At 44.3% G+C, this 21,742-nt stretch overlaps 1 pseudogene; it reads right to left on the bottom strand.

Annotated features, from left to right (window-relative positions):
- Window positions 1-1,260: 1,260 nt before the first annotated feature.
- On the bottom strand, window positions 1,261-16,688 carry LOC116811187 (sal-like protein 4; annotated as a pseudogene).
- Window positions 16,689-21,742: the final 5,054 nt, after the last annotated feature.

Below are 21,742 nucleotides of genomic sequence, written 5' to 3'. Positions count from 1 at the left end.
TGTTTTGCAAAGCAGCATAACAATTGTGATTGTAGAACTGCCTGAGGTTGCCATCTGTAAACATCATTTGCATATCAGTAAGAATAAGGAAAACGGGAGGAGGAGATGGGTTTTTTTTAAAAAAAACAGAACAAATAATCCCATTAAAAAGTGGGCAAAGGACATGAATAGACATTTCTGAAAAGAAGACAAATGGCCAACCGACATGAAAAAATGCTCAACATCGCTAATCATCAGAGATGTGCAAATTAAAACCACAATGATAAACCATCTTACACTAGTCATATGGCTATTATTAAAAAGAGAAAAACTAACAGATGTTAGCGAGGATGGGGAGAAAAGGGAATGAACTCTTATACACTGTTGGTGGGAATGTAAATTAGTGTAACCTCTATGGAAAACTGTATGGAGATTTCTCAAAGAACTAAAAATGCAACTACTTTCCATCCAGCAATCCCAAAGAAAAATAAGTCATATCAAAAAGACATCTGCAATAGTATGTTTATCACAGCACTATTCACAATAGCAAAGATAAGGAATCAACCTAAATGTCCATCAACGGAGGATTAGATAAAGAAACTGTGGTATGTATACATCATGGAATACTATGCAGCCATAAAAAGAATGCAATCATGTCTTTTGCAGCAACATGGATGGAACTGGAGGCCATTAACTTTGGTGAAACAAGCCAGGCACAGAAAGACAAATATCACATGTTCTTACTTATAAGTGGGAGCTAAATAAAGTGTACACACGGAGGTAGTGTGTGGAATGATAGACAACAGAGACTTGGAAGGGTAAGGCAAGGGGTGGATAATGAGTGATTACTTAAGGGGTACAATGTAGGTTATTTGGGTGATCAATACCCTAAAAGCCCTGACTTCACCACTACACAATCTATGCAGGTAACAAAATTACACTTGTACCCCATAAATTTATACAAATAAAAAATAATAAAAGAATAAAAAGCGCGGTCTAGACTAGGGGTGTCCAATCTTTTGGCTTCCCTGGGCCACCTTGGAAGAATAATTGTCTTGGGCCACACATAAAATACACGAACACTAACAATAGCCGATGAGCTTAAAAAAAATAAATCACAAAAAAATCTCAGAATGTTTTAAGAAACTTCACGAATTTGTGTTGGGCCACATTCAAAGCCACCCTGGGCTGCATGTGGCCTGTGGGCTGAGGGTTGAACAAGCATGTTCTAGACATTTCACTCTGTCTACATTTCTTCTTCCAGGCAAGTTCCCCTTTAGCTTAGCTGACCACAATCTTGTTTTCTTCCAGGAAGTGAGGGAACCAGTCTCAGTAGCACCTGGTTTTTCCACATTGGCACTGATACCTGACTGGGAGCCATCCATCTTGGACTCAGCAGTGTTATTCACAGCAGAGTTGGCCCCCACAGAAACTGGGAGAGTGGGAACACCACCACTCTGGGTCATAGAGATCTTGCTAGTCTTCATGGCAAGACCACTGTTGAGCATGTTGGTGTATTGGTTCCACCACCTTCACTGAAGGGGCCAGGATTTCCAGTAAACATTTCTGAGATTCTTTCCATTCATACCTAATTGAGCCACAGTGTTCTCAATGGCTAGCTTCCTTCTCTGGTGTGCTGAGTTATTGTTTGCTCCATGAGTCATACAGTGGACCTTCAAGTTGCCTTTGGTGGTAAAAGCTTGCCCATGTATGCTGCACACAAAAGGCTATTCTCTAGTGTGAGTCCACTTGTGAATCTGAAGAGCACTAGTGGATGAGAAGTTCTTCTCACACTGTGTGCAGCTGTGTTGCTTGGCCTGTCAGTGTGGCTGGGCCGCTAACACCAGGGACATGACTGGGGATCCAACTAATGTGCCAGTGAAAGAGAGAGTTCCCTGACCCCCCTCACAGGACGTGTGACAGGTGTGGCTTGTCTGTTTGGTCGCCACTGCTGCTCAAACCTCTTACATGAGGGGGAGTACACAGACAGACAGGTGCAGGAGCCCAAGTGGGAGTGTGTTACAGTGTGCTCTTTTAGCCTTGCCATCTGCAGATGGCTTAAGTGTTAATCAGCTCAGTGGACCCTCTGCCTTTCTGCAAAGGCAGAGGGCCAGTGTGACAGCTTTCTGTATCCTGAGTTGTTGTCCAGAATCCTGGAAGAATCAGGTCACACATGGACTTGAAGGATGGAGAATGCAGGGTTTTATTGGGTGGTGGAGGTGGCTCTCAGTGGGATAGATGAGGAGCTGGACAGGGGATGGAGTGGGAAGATGATCTTCCCCTGGAGTTTGGCCATCCAATGGCTGATTCTCTGACCACCCCCAGCCAAACTCCTCCTGACGTTTCTTCTTTTCTCTCCTGTGCCGTGCCGTTCTGCCATTTGTCTGCTCATCTCCTCATCTCCTGCTTCTGGAGCCTCGGGTTTGGGGTTTATATGGGTACAGGATAGGGGGCGTGATGGGCCAAAAGCAACATTTTCGGCACAAAAACAGGAATGCCTGTTCTCACTTAGGGCTGTGCGTATCCAGGCTTGAGGGTGGGGCCTTTGCCGGGGAACTGCCCTCTTCTATCCAGTATTTCCATGTCTCCTATCTGTGTCACCAGGAACTTCAGCTTTTCATTTTTATTTTTTAGAGACAGGGTCTCTCCTTTTTGCACAGGCTGGAGTGCAGTGGCACAATCATAGCTTACCACAACCTTGAACTCCTGGGCTCAAGTGATCCTCCTGCCCCAGCCTCATTAGTAGCTGGGATTACAAGCGTTAGCCACCAAGCCTGTTAAAACTTGAACTTTGACATAGGTTGACTGGGCTCAGAAAAACGTTGGTGGGAGACAGCCCATCTCAGTGTGGCTGTTCTTGGGGTGCTCAGCTTTGCCCCCCGCATCTGGAGACTTTGACATAATGTTTTCTGCTTGGCTACTTGCCAGGGAGCATGCCTGGAAGGATGTGGTTTCCACAGCATCTGGAGTTTGGCTAATAGTCCTGGTCTCCCATCAGTGAGAATGAGTCATTAAACTGTTGCTCTCCACTGAATCGTTTTTTCAGCTGCTCTGCCACTGCAGGCCAGAAGGAACAGGACCCACTTTCCTGGTGACTGCTAGGGAAGCCTTCATCGCAAACCCTAGGGTGGGTTATATTAAGTGGATGCTAAGAAGAGGTGTGAGGACCTTTGAGTAGCTACTGGGGGCATCCTGGGAGCTGACTTTGTCCACAGTGGCGTCTTCTTTCAACATCATCATGGCAGATGGCACTTGTATTACCATTCTCACTGACTATCATTGGCTCAGGACCCCTAAAATCACAGGGATTCTCTGGCGGGGACATGCTGGGAATCTGAGTGCCCATGTTCATCCAAATATGTTGTTGCAACATGACCACATTGGTAAATTTCTTTTGACTAATGGGGTATGTACTTATGGATGAGTTGGTTCCGTCAACCCTGAGAAGTGTCTTTACGTTACCTTTGGTAGAAAAAGCTTGGCCACAGATTTCACATTGGTTGGGTCTCTCCCCAGTGTGGGTGTGGTAATGTATGTTTTTTTTTCCAAGTGAGAGCAAATTTATTAAAGTAAAGGAATAAAAGAAGGCTACTCCATAGGCAGAGCAGCCCTGAGGGCTGCTGGTTGGCTATTTTTGTGGTTATTTCTTGACTACATGCTAAACAAGTGGCGGGTTTTTCATGAGTTTTCCGGGAAAGTGGTGGGCAACTCCTGGAACTGAGGATTCCTCCCCCTTTTCGACCATACGTGGTAACTTCCTGACATTGCCTTGGCATTTGTAAACTGTCATGTTGCTGGTGGGAGTGTCTTTTAGCATGCTAATGTATTATAATTAGCATATAATGAGCAGTGAGGACAACCAGAGGTTACTTTCCTCACCATCTTGGTTTGGGTGGGATTTGGTCTGCTTCTTTACCGCGTGTTTTTTTATCAGCAAGGTCCTTGTAACCTGTATCTTGTGCCGACCTCCTATCTCATCCTATGACTTAGAATGCTTAACCTCCTGGGAATGCAGCCCAGTAGGTCTCAGTCTCATTTTACCCAGCCCCTATTCAGGATGGAGGCACTCTGGTTTGAACATTTCTGACATATTTCTCCCCTGCCTTTTACAAAGGAATCCTTAATCTTTTATTATTATTATTATTATTATTTTGAGATGGAGTCTTGCTCTGTCACCCAGGCTGGAGTGCAGTGGCGCGATCTCGGCCCTCTGCAACCTTCGCCTCCCGAGTTCAAGCAATTCTCCTGCCTCAGCCTGCCAGGTAGCTGGGGCTACAGGCGCGTGCCACCATGCCCGGCTAATTTTTGTATTTTTAGTAGAGATGGGGTTTTGCCATGTTGGCCAGGCTGATGTCGAACTCGTGACCTCAGGTGATTCACCCGCCTCGGCCTCCCAAAGTGCTCGGATTACAGGTGTGAGCCTTCGCGTCTGGCCAGGAACCCTTAATCTTAAGGGTTAGAGGGACAAAGATCCATCTTCTGTAACTTCTTCAGGCTGAACTGGGCAATGATATTCCTGCCTACCTATTAGGGTCTCTTGTATTCAGGGTAGAGAGGAGCTCAGTCAGAAAGTGTAAATATGGTGAGGGCCATCCATAACTCTTGAGTTCTGACAAAAGGTGATATCTGTAGTAAGTATTCAATTTAAGAAAATGTTGAGTAAGCTTATCCTGCATTCCTACACAAAGAGTACAACAGCAATATTTTCCACCACAGTAAAACAGAGTAAGTAAAATTATTCCAAGTGAACTGAATAAGAAAGCTTTCCATGAACTGGGCAATTGTTGAAACCAAGCTGATATGGTGTCGCTAGCTGATTCTAATATATGCCCAGAATTAGAATATTGACCCAGATTTTTATATTACCCATCCCTCTTGTTTCTTCTGAGCAGCAGCCAGAGATCACTGCTTGGTTCACAGGAATAAGCACGGTTAGTCTAAATTGCAGGAAAAAAAAAAACCTTAAAAACAACGAATGAGACTATAATTTAATAACAGGTGTACCATCGTTCTTGAAACAATTTTTCTCTCTCCAGTCTCCCATTTTTACTAAAGACAAATCATGGTAAGACTGATTTGCTTTATTATACTTGGCCTGATTATTTGTATAAAGTGCAGCAATAATAATAATAATTGTTAGATTTTTTTTTGAGATGGAGTCTCACTGTGTCGCCTAGGCTGGAGTGCAGTGGCACGATCTTGGCTCACTGCAACCTTCGCCTCCTGAGTTCAAGCGATTCTCATGCCTCAACCTTCCAAGTAGCTGGGATTACAGGCACACGCTGCCACGCCCAGCTAATTTTTCTATTTTTAGTAGAGACAGGGTCTCACCATATCGGCCTGGCTGGTCTTGAACTCCTGACCTCAAGTGATCCGCCTGCCTTGACTTCAAGAATAATTATTTTTAACATAGGCTTTTAAAATTGTCTTTGACGGAACTCTGTTCCTTAAGAAATCTTAGATAATACTTTTTTTTTTTTGAGGTGGAGTCTTGCTCTGTTGCCTAGGCTGGAGTGCAGTGGCGCAATCTCAGCTCACTGCAACCTCTGCCCGCTGGGTTCAAGCAATTCTCCCGCCTCAGCCTCCCGAGTAGCTGGGACTACAGGCTAATTTTTTGCATTTTTTTTAGTAGAGATGGGGTTTCACTGTGTTAGCCAGGATGGTCTCAATCTCCTGACCTCATTATCTGCCTGCCTCGGCCTCCCAAAGTGCTGGGATTACAGGCGTGAGCCACCGTGCCTGGCCAGATAAGACTTTTTTAAAGCCAAACCCAGCCATGGGTTTGTACCATCAAATACCTAAATTTCCTCTTTTCTTGAGGTCCCAAGATAACTTGGGGCTCCTGGACCTGTTAGAAAGCAACATTGTTTACTTACCGATCAGGAACCCTGTACAGGGACTGTGTAGACAAGGCATGGAGGCCAGTTTTCCCAAGGGAGGTAATGCATTGTGAAGGAACTTAGGCAGCTTAAGACTCGGTGGCAAGTGAGACATTCACTGGGGTCAGAAGTGGCCTCGTTGCTGTTCTCTACCAGCTGCTGCAATTTCATGGTCTCTGACCATGGCTTGGTGGTCCCACTCCCTTGAAAGCCACCAACCCTTGGGGAGTTATGGTTTGGCACCACCCCAAGGAGTGTGGGTCCACCGTTGCTTTCTGGAGAAGGCCCAACAATGAGCCACCCATGTGGTCATTGGGGTTAACCCCCGAAGAAAGATTTTGAGATAGTTCTATGGAGGGGGTCCTTGTTACAAAGACAAGTTTGCTGTCTAAAGAGAGACTGGATTCATCTATGGGGACAGGTACAGAGAGTGCATGAGGTGCCATTGCCTACCACCATTTTGTTCTGGAACTTGGCAAACAGCTGGGGGTTTGCCTTCACCTGGGGATATTGATGAAAGTATACCTTAAGATTACCCTTGGTGGTGAAGCCATGACCACACACAGAGAACATGAAGGGTCTCTCTCCAGTATGCATGTGGTGATAGATCTGCAAGCAGCTACCAGTCTCCCAAACCTTGCTACAGTTCTTACAGCTGTGCTTGTAGAGGATGGCCTCGTCTTTGGGTTCGACACACATCTCAGATGTTTGGTGGCTTATCTTTCTCTTTCTTGGATGGGTATAATGCCACAGTAGAGAAAGGACTCTGAAAGAGCACAGAACCCAAGCCTGAGGTAGCAAAGCACTTGGGAGCTGAGACACAACATTCAGGAGCACCCATATCCTATCCAGCTTCAGAGTGAAGGGTGTCAGCCATGGGGTCACAGAGCTGGCAGCAGAAGGGATGCTGGTGAGATATCTTGGCTTGTTTAAGGTGTCCAGAGACAGACCTTGGCTTCCAGCTTTCTGGCTGAGCAAAGCCACAGCTGCAGAAACTTGCTTGGACATGTGGCTATCTAAGGTCTTCAGGGTATTAGCTGGAGTGGAGAGTGTGGGAGGCCCGCGAGTTCACTTGAATGCAGATCTTCTCAGTGAGCTAGATCTGCTGTCGTTGAAAAAAATGCTGTTGGCGCTGGGCAGAGGGGCCAGCAACACATATGAGCTCCACTGATTTACCACTCCCTTGTCTCCTTGTAATGCCTGAAGAGTCACATTAATATTGGCCACTTTGCCTTTGGGTAAATAGCTTATGTTCTGGAGTGTGGATGGTAGGGCAGTCTCTGTCTTTAAGTGCAAGACAGACTCTGTGCCCAGCTTCTCCTTTATGTCCCCTTAGCTGCCACCATTTTCCTTGGGACTGTCGCTGCTTGAACTGGGCGGCTGGTGGCTTGGTACAGCTGCACAAGTCTTCTGAAGGCACTGACTCCTCGCTGTCATTCATGGTGAGGACAGGTGGATTTTTAGTGCGATTTTTTCTTATGTTCCAAGAACTCAGAGATGCTAATGAGTTCTGCACAGCATTTCTTAGAGATGTGAGTTTCCTACCCATGAAGCTGCTTTACCATCACTTTGTCCTCATTCACTTCATCACCATTCCCTGGGTGGTTCATTGGAGCACCTGGCTTGTTAAGATGATGGCTTGGAAAAGGGTGAAAATAGAGATGTGGAGAAATGGATATAAGTTGGGAGGTAGGGGTAAGGAGAGCTGGAGAGAAATATAGAATACTAATATGTCTTCATCTTGCAAAGTAAGCCGTTAAGGAGATACTATCTATGGTTGATTAAACAGAAAATATAAGTGGATGTATGTTATTTAAAGTGAAAAAGGTATCTATTAGAGGAAATAAAAATAATGCTACAACTTTATTGGAAGGGGTGGACGGAAGGTAGGAATGGTGGAATTGAGCTTAATCCTCATCTCTTGCTGGGCATGGTGGCTGACACCTGTAATCCCAGCACTTTGGGAGGCTGAGATGGGCAGATCCCTTGAGCCCAGGAGTTTGAGATCAGCCTGGGCAACTGATGAAACCCCATCTCTACAACAACAACAAAAAATATACAAAAATCAGTCAGATGTGATGGTGCATGACTGTGGTCCCAGCTACTCAGGAGATTGAGGCAGGAAGATCACCTGAGCCTGGGGAGGTCAAGGTGGCAGTGAGCCATGATGATGCCACTGCACTCCAGCCTGGGTGACAGAGTGAGACTGTCTCAAAAAAAAATTCTTCGTCTCTCATAGCATTAATAGATAATGTCAAAAAAGAAATATAAGCCAGGTGCAGTGGCTTGTGTCTGTAATTCCAGTACTTTGGGGGGGCCAAGGTGGGAGGATCGCTTGAGCCCAGAAGTTCAAGACCACCCTGGGCAACATAGGGAGATCCCATCTCTATGAAAATTAAAAAATTAGTCGGATGTGGTGGCGGTGGAGTGCACATGTGTTCCTAGCTACTAGGGAAACTGAGGTGTGAGGATAGCTTGAGTCTGGGAGGTTGAGGCTGCAGTGAGCTATGATCGCGCCACTGCACTCCGGCATGGGTGACAGAAATATACAGGCAGGGATAAATATTTTTATTTATTTATTTATTTTTTGAGATGGAGTCTTGCCCTGTCGCCCAGGCTGGAGTGTGATGGCGAGATCTCAGCTCACTGCAACCTCTGCCTTCCAGGTTCAAGCGATTCTCTTGCCTCAGCCTCCCATGTAGCTGGGATTACAGGTGCACCACACCCAGCTAATTTTTTTTATATCTTTAGTAGAGGTGGGGTTTCACTATGTTGGCTGGGCTGATCTCAAACTCCTGACCTCGTTATCCACCTGCCCTGGCCTCCCAAAGTTCTGGGATTATAGGCATGAGCCATGACGCCCAGCCAAGGCAGGGACAAATTTGAGGAATTTTTTAGAAGGTAAAATTTGCAGGACTTGGCTGGGCGCAATGGCTCACACCTGTAATCCCAGCACTTTGGGAGGCCAAGGTGGGTGGGTCACCTGAGGTCAGTAGTTCAAGACCAGCCTAGCCAACATGGTGAAACCCCATCTCTACAAAACTACAAAAATTAGCCAGGCATGATGGCAGGTGCCTGTACTTCCAGCTACTCGGGAGGCTGAGGCAGGAGAATCTCTTGAATCCAGGAGGTGGAAGTTGCAGTGAGCTGAAATTGCACCATTGCACTCTAGCCTGGGTAATAGAGCGAGACTCCATCTCAAAAAAAAAAAAAAAATTGTAGGACTTAGTGATTAACCTAATACAGTGAATAAGGGAGAGGGAGGAGGCAAAGGTGATTTGAAGGGTTCTAGATTGAGTGATTGGGTGGATGTGATATCACGACTGGAGTAAAGAACATGGGGTACTATCTAGTTCAAGTGGGGAGATGATGTGGTGGTTAATTTTGTGTGTCAACTTGAGTGGAACAAAGGGTGTCCAGATATTTGGCTAAACATTATTCTGGGGGTGTCTGTGAGGGTGGTTCTAGATGAGATTTAACACTTACATTGATAGACTAAGTAAAACTGATTGCCTTCCTCAGTGTGGGTGAGTCTCTTCCAATCTGTTGGAGGCCTTTATAGAACAAAAGGCAGGGTAAGGGAGAATTCGTTTTCTCTGCCTGACTGTTTCTGAGCTGGGACATTGGTCTTCTCTTGCAGTTGAACTGGAACTTACACCTTGCTTCTCCTGTTCTCAGGAGACTTGGACTGGAACTATACCACCAGCTGTCTTGGATCTCTGGCTTGCGGATGGCACATCATGAGACTTCTCAGTCTCCATCACTGCATGAGCCAATTCCTTATAATAAATCTCTGTCTCTCTCATTATATATATCTTGGAGAACCCTCAGGAACCTTGACTAATACACAAGATAAATTCAGTTTTAATTGTATGTGAGGCATTGTGGTAGAGATATATACTAGATACCCACACACAAGTGGGCAAAGGTCTGGGATCAAAATATCTATTTGGGAATCTTCAGCATATGGGTGATAGTTGAAATTATAAAAGTGGTTGAACTCTTGTGGGACTGTCATATATTGTAATAGGACGAAAGGTAGAAAGAATAGATACAGATACATGTAGGTTGGTTAATCTGATGGTTGAAATGTGGACTTCATATTCGATGTACTTGGTGTGTGTGTGTGTGTGTGTGGGTGTATTTGTTTATAATGAATTTAATTACTCAGTAATGTGCATATAACAAATTCCGTAGTGTGTGTGGTTCAGTCACTCGACTAATTTTTAAAACTGTTCCGCTAAAGCTCTGAGTTGAAAGAACTCATGGTGGTGTTGTTATACATAAATATCTTTACTTGATAGACCTCACTGATTACAGTCAGGATTCTGGTAGATAAATTGGGCAGATGAGATGAACTCCTAACTCTTCCCTGGTGCTTTCTGAATAAGGCCTGTGTTTGTCTGGCTGTGCCATACATTTTATTTTCTCTTTCATTCATTTGTAAGCCTCAGCAACAACCTCCTTCTCCAACACCTTGATATAAATTGCCTTCAAACTCTAATGGAACTTGAGAATGTTGATAAGCTCAAACTATGGTATCCTGATGTTTCCATAGTAACTAATGCACACCAAGGGGGAAAAGATGGAGAATAAATGAGAATAGCATTTTAACAAAATAAGTGAGGGGCAAAGAGGCTTTAGACATGTTATTACCTCTTGTTTAGGAATATGAAAATATTCATCTCCTTAATAATGGGGTTATAAAAGTTGCTACAATGAGACTTGTCAGTAGCCATTTATATTTCATTTTTCTCTATAATCATCATCATCAAAAGCATTTAAATGCTTCTCTGCCCAACAATACTGTAGAGAGTGAGTTAAATGGACATAGTTGCCATTTTCCTGTGAACCTGCAATCAGAATAGGACAGGGTAGGCCAATGTCTGTATTCCAGTCTCCCAGGCAGAGTTTTGACCTAGTGGATATTAGGAGGAATGGGGATTCAAAGATGACAAATCAATGTTGTGGCTTTTGTTTGCTTTGATACAAGACTTTGCTAGCATCTCAGCACTTCCTTGGTTAAAGGGTGCAAGAATAGGGTGCTGCTGTTTCTTCTTTCCTATTTTATAAAAAGGAGGCTTTCTGTAAGCCAGGAAGAGGGCACTCTCAAGTAATCAAATTGGCTGGCACCTTGATCTGGGACTTCCAGTCTCCAGAACTCTGAGAAAATACATTTGTGTTGTTTAAGCCAGTGAGTCTCTGGTATTTTGTTATGGCAGCCTGAGCAGCCTATACACCAGTCAGTGTACATGCACAACCAATTAAGCTATTGTTAGATAGGAATAGATTTAGTAAGGGTGAAGAGAAGACTTTTTATTTTATGTATTTATTTGAGACAGAGTCTCTCTGTCATCCAGGATGGAGTGCAGTGGTGTGATCATGGCTCACATCAGCCTTGACCTTCCAGGCTCAAGTGATCCTCCCACCTCAGTCTCCCGAGTAGCTGGGACCACAGGCATGTGCCACCATGCCTGGCAAATTTTTGTATTCTTTGTAGAGATGGGGTTTCACCATGTTGCCCAGGCTGGTCTTGAACTCCCTCTTGCCTTGACCTCCTAAAGTGTTGGGATTATAGGTGTGAGCCACCATGCCCGGCTTAATATTTTTATTTTAGAATTAGAGAGATTAGGCCAGCCGCAGTGGCTCACGCCTGTAATCCCAGTACTTTGAGAGGCTGAGGTGGGTGGATCACTTGAGGTCAGGAGTTCGAGACCAGCCTGACCAACATGGTGAAACCGTCTCTACTAAAAATACAAAAATTAGCCGGGTGTGGTGGTACGTGCCTGTAATCCCAGCTACTCAGGAGGCTGAGGCAGGAGAATCACTTGAACCCGGGAGGTGGAGGTTGCAGTGAGCCGAGATCTCACTATTGCATTCTAGCCTGGATGACAGAGTGAGACTCTGTCTCAAAAAAAAAAAAAAAATGGAGAGATTAAATTTCCACAGATAAGTGTAATAACTGGTGGGATAGCTATCTAACCCAGAACAGAAACACAGAAAGTAGAGGGACAGAAAGTATACTGAACAGCTCCAGGTAAGGTAGATAGCATGGCTGGGATTCTGCTTAGCTTGATACCTTCCCCATTTAGAAGAGAAAGGTTAAAAAGCACATTCTTCTTCTTCGTCTTCTTTTTTTTTTTTTTCCATACTCATATCACCTTTTGAAAATTAGCCTTCAGTTTAGCTTTTGTGCAAATGAATTCGGAGGTTAGAAGCAAGATGTGTTGGGAGGTGCCAGTAGGGTGAGCTGAGGCTCATCAGTGAGAATGAAAGCCAATTTCCTAGACTTGCCTGGGGAAGGTATATTAGAATGGGGGCCATTTGTTCTCAATGTTCAACTCCCACTTATGAGTGAGAACATGCGGTGTTTGGTTTTCTGTTCCTGTGTTAGTTTGCTGAGGATGATGGCTTCCAGCTTCATTCATATCCCGGCCAAGGACATGATCTCATTCCTTTTTATGACTGCATAGTATTCCATGGTGTATATGTACCACATTTTCTTTATCCAGTCTATCATTGATGGGCATTTGGGTTGGTTCCACAAACCGGCACGTTTTGCACATGTATCCCATTTTTTTAAAGAAGAAATAAAGAAAAAAGAAAAGAAAAAAAAGAATGGGGACCATTTATCTTGGATGGCCAGAGGTTTGGTAGACATCCTCAAGTTTAGACAGGCCTTAGAGTTCAGATGAAAAAGGAGTGTGTCTTCATATTAGAGGCTCAGTTTGGACAAGGGAAATTTGGGTGTGTGTGTGTGTGTGTGTGTGTTTAAAATTTGTGACACTTGGTCTTACAGTCACTGGGAAAAGGCAGAAATTTTGAGGAAAAGGAGTACTCAATAAAGCATTCTTTTACCCTAAGGTATTTGGTCTCTGTCATTATTACATCCAAATTAAAACAAGACAGGGAACTATGTACTCCTTGATAAAATGGTCTTCACTTGTAATCTGTATTAGAGTACTTAAAACTCCTGATCAATCAATTATATATCGTACGTTGAAATGTAATTAAAATTTTGTCATTGCAACTATTTCAGACCTCCAGTTATCCTTATTTATTTTTTGAGACAGAATCTCCGTCTGTTTCCTGGGTGGGAGTACAGTGGTGTGATTATAGCTGACTGCAGCCTTGACCTCCTGGGCTCAAACGATCCTCCCAGGCTCAAGCAATCCTCCCAGTTCAGCCTCCCTAGTAGCTGAGACTACAGGTGTGCACCACTATGCCCAGCTAATTTTTTGACTTTTTTGTAGAGATGGGGATCTCGCCACGTTGCCCAGACTGATATTGAATTCCTTGGCACAAGTGATCCACCTGCCTTGGCCTTCCAAACTGCTGGGATTACAGTTGTGAAACACTGCATCTGACCTAATTTCTTTTCAGTTTTTTCACAGTATGGGATTCAGAGTCTAATAGATTGCTGAAATACATATTTAATACCTCAGTTTTAAATATAAGAAATATGATAATATTACATTCAATTGTAGCTGTGCAGAGGTTTGGCTTAAGATCCAAATAGTGTAGCTTGGCCGGGCACAGTGGCTCACGCCTGTAGTCCCAGCACTCTGGGAGGCCGAGATGAGCGGATCACCTGAGGTCAGGAGTTCAAGACCAGCCTGGCTAACATGGTGAAATCCCATCTCTACTAAAAATACAAAAATTAGCTGGGTGTGTTGGGACATGCCTGTAATCCCAGCTACTTGGGAGGCTGAGGCAGGAGAATTGCTTGAATCCAGCAGGCAGAGGTTGCAGTGAGCTGAGATCGTGCCACTGCACCCCAGCCTGGGCAACAAGAGCAAGACTCTGTCTCAAAAAAAAAGTATAGTTTTGTACAATATACTGATATAAAAATTAATATTTTTGTGTAGCTAATATATGCACGTGGAGCAAAGTTCCAAAGTTATCAAAGGGCATACACTGAAAATTAGGTCTCTCTTTCTCCCTTATCTCCAAGTTCTCCAGTTCCTTCCCCTGAAGGTAACCACTATTACAAGTTTCTTACGTTTCCTTTTACAAATATTCCACAGTGCATTGATTCTGGAACAGGACATTTCCCCCTCCTTAGCAAGCTCTCAGTATCTGGCAGCAAAAAATGTTGCTTTTCAAGGTGAAAAACTAATGTTCCGAGTAGTAGCATGGAACAGTGACCACCCTTGTTCCTTCTCAAACTCCTCCTTAGAAACCATATTCCCAGACCAAATCAGCAGACATTTGTCTAAACCACTTCTAGCTGGACATAACATGAACACAGACACCTTTATCATGAGCGTACAAGAACCCAAACACCTAACACATCCAGACGTTTAATATTTATTTAGTGCATATGTGTAGAAAAGTAGGTGCTTTTGGTAGGTTGTTGAGCAAGGAGGGGGTTGCAGTTTTATGCAAGATGGAATCAGGGAGAAATTATTCACTCTTTTCCAAAAAGTTGGAGAGGATTTCATCAAAGAAGTGCTGTGTAAATGACAGAAAGGAGATGCAGAGAAGGCATTACAGCATGAGTTGTGGTCTGGGAGAAATGTTGGAATTGGGGTTTGGGATAAAAGAAAGACAGTAGTGTTGAGTGTTGACTCGTGAAGAGCAAGGGGAGGCATTAGATTGGCATGAGGAGGCAGTGAAGGGAGAGTGAGGTAATATGGGATTTGCATTTATAGATAATGAAGGCTTGTATAGGACCTGTGGACAGAAGTCAGTAAAGAACTCTGTATTTACTATGCTTTCTATATTCCTAGCACTGCCGTCGGAACTATCACTTGGTCTAGAATTTTTCTCTGAGGCACTGAAGAATGGATTGTGGGTCTGGGTGCGGTGGCTCACACCTACAATCCCAGCACTTTGGGAGGTCGAGGTGGGTGGATCACTCGAGGCCAGGAGTTCGAGACCAGCCTGGCCAACATGGTGAAACCCCGTCTCTACTAAAAATACAAAAATTAGCCGGGCATGGTGGCATGTGCCTGTAATTCCAGCTACTCGGGAGGCTGAGGCAGGAGAATCACTTGAACCCAGGAGGCGGAGGTTTCAGTGAGCCGAGATCACGCCATTGCACTCCAGCCTGGGCGACAGGGTAAGACTCTGTCTCAAAAAAAAAAAAGAATGGATTGTGGGATAATATGGTGGGTTTCCTACGTCATGTTCTTCTCACAGGTTGACTTTATTTACTAAACAGTCATAACGCTCCCTAATAACTTGTTATGCATCTATGATCCACACATCTATGTAAAGCAGGGTTCCTTAGCCTCGCCCCTATTGGCATTCTGGTTTGAATAATTCTTTGTTGCGGCAAGCTGTCCTGTGCATTGTAAGATGCTTAGCAGCATCTTTGATGCCAGTAACACTCTCCCAAAAATGTCTCTAGACATTGGCAAATATCCCTTGGGAAGGAGACAAAATCACCCTCATGGGGAACCACTAATATAAAACCTCACAAACCTGTGTTTTGTTCTGTAAATTCCCCCCACTTTTTTTTTTTGAGATGGAGTTTTGCTCTTGCCCAGCTATTTTTGTATTTTTAGTAGAGATGGGGTTTCTCCATGTTGGTCAGGCTGGTCTCGAACTCCCGACCTCAGGTGAGCCTCCTGCCTCGGCCTCCCAAAAAAACCCTTTAAAAAATTAACATCTAAACTGGATGTGGTGGTGCTCATCTGTAGTCCCGGGTACTCCAGAGGCTGGGGTGGGAGGATCTCTTGAGCCCAGGTGCTGTAGTGTGCCATGATTGAGCCTGTGAATAGTCACTGCACTCCAGCCTGGGAACACAGCAAGACCCTGCCTCAAAAAATTAACATTTAAAAATCTTTATCAAAATAATGCATTGGGCTGGGTAAGGTGGCTCCTGCCTATAATCCTAGCACTTTGGGAGGCTGAGGAGGGTGGATTGCTTGAGCCCAGGAGTTCAATACCAGCTTGGGCAACATAGCAAGACCCCTATCTCTACAAAAAAATTTAGGCCGGGCGCGGTGGCTCACGCTTGTAATCCCAGCACTTTGGGAGGCCGAGGTGGGCGGATCACGAGGTCAGGAGATCGAGACCACGGTGAAACCCCGTCTCCACTAAAAATACAAAAAATTAGCCGGGTATGGTGGCGGGCGCCTTTAGTCCCAGCTACTCGGAGAGGCTGAGGCAGGAGAATGGCGTGAACCCGGGAGGCGGAGCTTGCAGTGAGCCGAGATTGCGCCACTGCACTCCAGCCTGGGCGACAGAGCGAGACTCCGTCTCAAGAAAAAAAAAAAAAAAATTTAAAAATTAGCTGGGCGTGATGGCGTGCACCTGTAGTCCCAGTTACTCAGGAAGCTGAGGTGGGACGATGGCTTGAGCCTGGGAGGTTGAGGTTGCAGTGAGCCATGATTGCACCACTGCACTCCAGCCTGGGTGACACAGCAAGACCCATCTTGAAAATAATAATAATAATAATCATGATAATAATGCATTTATGTAAATAAAAATCACTCATGATAGAAAGCAACTATCTCCTGCCTTGCCCCTGCCTACCTGTACTCCCATTCCCTAAGAACTTCCACTTAACTGTTTCTGGTTTGGGTTTTTCTAATGATTTCTGCCATATACATTCACCTGTTTATCCATTTACTTCAACAATATATTAGTTGAGCACTGTGTTTGTTTGCTCGGGCTGCCATCACAAAATACCACTGGGTGGCTTAAACAATAGAAATTAATTTTCTCACCGTTCTGGAGGCTGCAAGTTCAAGATCAAGGTGCTGGCAGGGCTGGTTTCCTCTGAGGGCCACCAGGGAAGGATCTGTTCCAGGCCTCTCACCTTGGCTTGCAGATGATTGCTGTCTTGCTGCCTCCAAACCTGGTTGTCCCTCTGTGCATGTGTATCCCTGGTGTCTCTTCCTCTTCTAAGGACACTAGTCATATTGGAGCAGGGCCATACCCCAGTGGCCTCAGTTTAATTTAATCACCTTAGTGAAGACCTTATCTCCAAACATAGTTTCATACTGAGGTACTGGCATTTCAGTACACAAATTTTGGGGGACACTATTCAACCCACGACAAGTACCTACTGTGTGCCAGTCACCATTCTAAACACTGGGCATGGAACAGCCAACAAAACGGATGAAAATCTCTGCTCTTGGCTGGCGCTGTGGCTCAAGCCTGTAATCCCAGCACTTTGGGAGGCCGAGGCAGGTGGATCACCTGAGGTCAGGAGTTTGAGACCAGCCTGGCCAACATGGCGAAACCCTGTCTCTACTAAAAGTACAAAAAATAGCCAGGCATGGTGGCAGGTGCCTGTAATCCCAGTTACTTGGGAGGCTGAGGCAGGAGAATCGCTTGAACCTGGGAGGTGGAGGTTGCAGTGAGCCAAGATTGCAGCACTGCACTCCAGCCTGGGTGACAGAGTGAGACTCTGTCTCAAAAACAAAAACAAATAGAGTAGCCAGGGAAAACCTCTCTGAGAAGTGGACATTTGAGTAAGGACCTGAAGAAGGTGATAGAGAAAGTCATGCAAATGTCTGGGGAAGGATAATTCTAGGCAGAAAGAACAGCTGGTGCCAAGGTCCTGAGGTGGGAACATGTCCAGTTTGCTCAAGGAACAGCAAGGAGGCTCCTGGGGCTGGTGCGGAATGAGCAAGGGGGAGTAGCAGGAGCTGCAGGGCTCGGGGGATGGTGAGGCAGATGATGGCATAAGGCCTAGTAAACCATTGTCATGGCTTTGGCTTTTGTTCTGAGTGAGATAGCAAGCCATTGGACAAGTCATGGGTGGAGGTAGGTTTCAAAAGAATCTCTCTAGTTGCTCTGTGAATAACAGACTAAAAGGGGGTTAGGGAGGAAGCAGGGAGACCAGTAAGGGGAATGTTGCAATAATCCATTTTTTCTGAATCCTTCCTTGGTTTACCAGCTCTAGACATCTTTTATTGACCTGATAGGTGGGGATTTAGCTCACTTCTGCTGCAGCACCGCCTTTTTCTTCCTGCTAATACATCACTAGTTTTAGTTTCTCCGTTTAGGTCCTTTCCCCAGAGGCAATCATTCTAATGGTGTCTTTTTGTTTGTATGCCTTTTTGGTTATCTTTGTGCCTTTTTTTTTTTTTTTTTTTTGAGACAAAGTCTCGCTCTGTTGCCCAGGCTGGAGTGCAGTTATGTGATCACAGCTCACTGCAGCCTCGACTTCCTGGGCTCAAGTGATCCTCCCATCTCAGCCTTCTGAGTAGCTGGGGTGACAGACTTGCATCACCATGCCCAGCTAATTTTTTGATTTTTTTGTAGAGACAAGTGTCGCCATGTTGCCCAGGCTAGTCTTGAACTCCTGGGCTCCAGCAACCCACCACCTCAGGCTCCAAAAGCCCTGTGATTACAGGCATGAGCCACTGTGCCTGGCCTCTTTGTGCCTTTATATAAGGTACATAAACCTCTATTTCTTGTTCATCTATAGATAATATCTCTTAGTTGTACACTTTCTAAAATTAGAGTATTAGTGCTGCTACATGTTCTTCCAGCTCCCCTCATTCTGTCTACTTTCCAACTTCTGTAAGCTATGCTTTTACATTAAGTTTGTTAACATTTCCTTTATACTTTGTAATCATAGTTAAATTTCCTGTGATTTGTGTCTAGGTTAGACTCCAAAAGTTGAAAACCAATAAAGATAGTGTTTACATTGTTATAATTATATAAATATTTTTCAGTGTGAAGCCAAGGGATGTGCCTTGATTGCATTTTCTTCTTTATAGTTCCAATGTCACAACCTCCATCAGTTACTCTATATCATTCCATGTTCTAGCTGCCTTTATTATTAGAAAATGGCATTCTTGATTGCCTTTTTTTGTAGTTAAGTTAGATATATGCCTTCTTTACCATATCTCTGCTGTCTTCCAGCTTCTTCCTTATTTTGTCTATTGCTTAGAATAAAGTCCATTCTTCTTAAAGCCCACTTCCTGTGTTAGTTCTTTTGTTGTCTTTTTTTTTTTTTTTTTTAATGATGACGGAATCTTGCTCTGTTGCCCAGGCTGGAGTGCAGTGGCATGATCTGGGCCCATTGCAGCCTCTGCCTCCTGGGTTCAAGTGATTCTCCTGCCTCAGCCTCCCGAGTAGCTGGGATTACAGGCATGCACCACCATGCCCGGCTAATTTTTGTATTTCTAGTAGAGACGGGGTTTCACCCTGTTGGCCAGGGTGGTCCCAAACTCCTGTCCTCAGGTGATCTACTCACCTCAGCCTCCCAAAGTACGGGGATTACAGGTGCAAGCCACTGCACCTGGCCTAAAAGTTGTATTTTATTAATATAAATGTTTAGACTTAATATTTAGGGGACACTTGCCTGTCAGCACATAGATAGTTAATTACTGAGAAAAAATATATATATTTTTAACAACAGTGTTCTTTATTTGTACAAAGCATTACAATCTTCTCAGCGTTCTTTATTCACAAACTTTTCACTATATTTATTTAACAAGTTAACAGTGTCAAACTACATGTTACTACCTGTCAAGCCCCAAGCGCTCAACTTAGAGACAAACAAAAAGTGCTTGGAGCACTGAATGGAAACAGAAAAAGGCTAAGAAAGGCCAATAGAGATATTTTAGAAGCAGTCAAAGAGGATGGTTTGGGGAGAGTTAGATTCCTGAGCAACATGAGATTTCCCTTAAGGTTCAGAGGGGCTTCACAAAATAATTTTTAGAAGACATGAGACAAAATTAGCTGGGCTTGGTGGCATGCATCTGTAGTCCCAGATACTCAGGAGGCTCAGGCAGGAGGATGACTTGAGCCCAGGAATTCAAGCATGCAGTGAGGTATGATCATGCCACTGCACTCCACCCTGGGCCAGAGTGAGAGAGAGACCCCATCTCTTAAAAAAATAAATATGGGGGAGGGGCGCCAACCATTGCTGAGGCTTGAGTAGGTAAACAAAGCGGCCAGGAAGCTTGAACTGGGTGGAGCTCACCGCAGCTCAAGGAGGCCTGCCTGCCTCTGTAGACTCCACCTCTGGGGGCAGGGCATAGCTGAACAAAAGGCAGCAGAAACTTCTGCAGACTTAAAGGTCCCTGTCTGACAGCTTTGAAGAGAGTAGTGGTTCTCCCAGCATGGAGTTTGAGATCTGAGAACAGACAGACTGCTGCCTCAAGTGGGTCCCTGACCCCCGTGTAGCCTAACTGGGAGGCACCTCCCAGTAGGGGCCGACTGACACCTTACACAGCCGGGTACCCCTCTGAGACAAAGCTTCCAGAGGAATGATCAGGCAGCAACATTTGCTGTCCTGCAATATTTGCTGTTCTGCAGCCTCCACTGGTGATACCCAGAAAAACAGGGTCTGGAGTGGACCTCCAGCAAACTCCAACAGACCTGCAGCTAAGGGTCCTGACTGTTAGAAGGAAAACTAACAAACAGAAAGGACATCCACACCAAAACCCCATCTGTACGTCACCATCATCAAAGACCAAAGGTAGATGACCCATCTCATGTGCAGAGACACACATAGGCTCAAAATAAAGGGATGGAGGAAGATCTACTAAGCAAATGGAAAACAAAAAAAAGCAGGGGTTGCAATCCTAATCTCTGATAAAACAGACTTTAAACCAACAAAGATCAGAAGAGACAAAGAAAGCCATTACATAATGGTAAGGGGATCAATTCAACAAGAAGAGCTAACTATCCTAAATATATATGCATCCAATACAGGAGCACCCGGATTCATAAAGCAAGTCCTTAGAGACCTATAAAGAGACTTGGACTCCCACACAATAATAATGGGAGACTTTAACACCCCACTGTCAACATTAGACAGATCAACGAGACAGAACGTTAACAAGGATATCCAGGAATTGAACTCAGCTCTGCACTAAGCAGACCTAATAGACATCTACAGAACTCTCCACCCCAAATCAACAGAATATACATTCTTCTCAGCACCACATCGCACTTATTCCAAAATTGACCACATAGTTGGAAGTAAAGCACTCCTCAGCAAATGTAAAAGAACAGAAATTATAACAAACTGTCTCTCAGACCACAGTGCAATCAAACTAGAACTCAGGATTAAGAAACTCACTCAAAATCACTCAACTACATGGAAACTGAACAGCCTGCTCCTGAATGACTACAGGGTACATAACGAAATGAAGGCAGAAATAAAGATGTTCTTTGAAACCAATGAGAACAAAGACACAACATACCAGAATCTCTGGGACACATTTAAAGCCATGTGTAGAGGGAAATTTATGGCACTCAATGCCCACAAAAGAAAGCAGGAAAGATCTAAAATTGACACCCTAACATCACAATTAAAAGAACTAGAGAAGCAAGAGCAAACACATTCAAAAGCTAGCAGAAGGCAAGAAATAACTAAGATCAGAGCAGAACTGAAGGAGATAGAGACACAAAAAACACTTCAAAAAATTAATGAATCCAGGAGCTGGTTTTCTGAAAAGATCAGCAAAATTGATAGACTGCTAGCAAGACTAATAAAGAAGAAAAGAGAGAAGAATCAAATAGATGCAATAAAAAATGATAAAGGGATTATCACTACCAATCCCCCAGAAATACAAACTACCATCAGAGAATCCTGTAAACACCTCTACGCAAATAAACTAGAAAATCTAGAAGAAATGGATAAACTCCTCGACACATACACTCTCCCAAGACTAAACCAGGAAGAAATTGAATCCCTGAATAGAGCAATAACAGGCTCTGAAATTGAGGCAGTAATTAATAGCCTACCAACAAAAAAAGTCCAGGACCAGACGGATTCACAGCCAAATTCTACCAGATGTACAAGGAGGAGCTGGTACCATTCCTTCTGAAACTATTCTAATCGATAGAAAAAGAGGGAATCCTCCCTAACTCATTTTATGAGGCCAGCATCATCCCGATACCAAAGCATGGCAGAGACACAACAAAAAAAGGGAATTTTAGACCAATATCCCTGATGAATA

The sequence above is a fragment of the Hylobates moloch genome, unplaced genomic scaffold, assembly GCF_009828535.3.
Source record: "Hylobates moloch isolate HMO894 unplaced genomic scaffold, HMol_V3 SCAFFOLD_7, whole genome shotgun sequence".
Lineage (NCBI taxonomy): Eukaryota > Metazoa > Chordata > Mammalia > Primates > Hylobatidae > Hylobates > Hylobates moloch.
The sequence above is the reverse complement of the archived record's forward strand: the minus strand, read 5'-3'. Positions and strand labels throughout refer to the sequence as shown.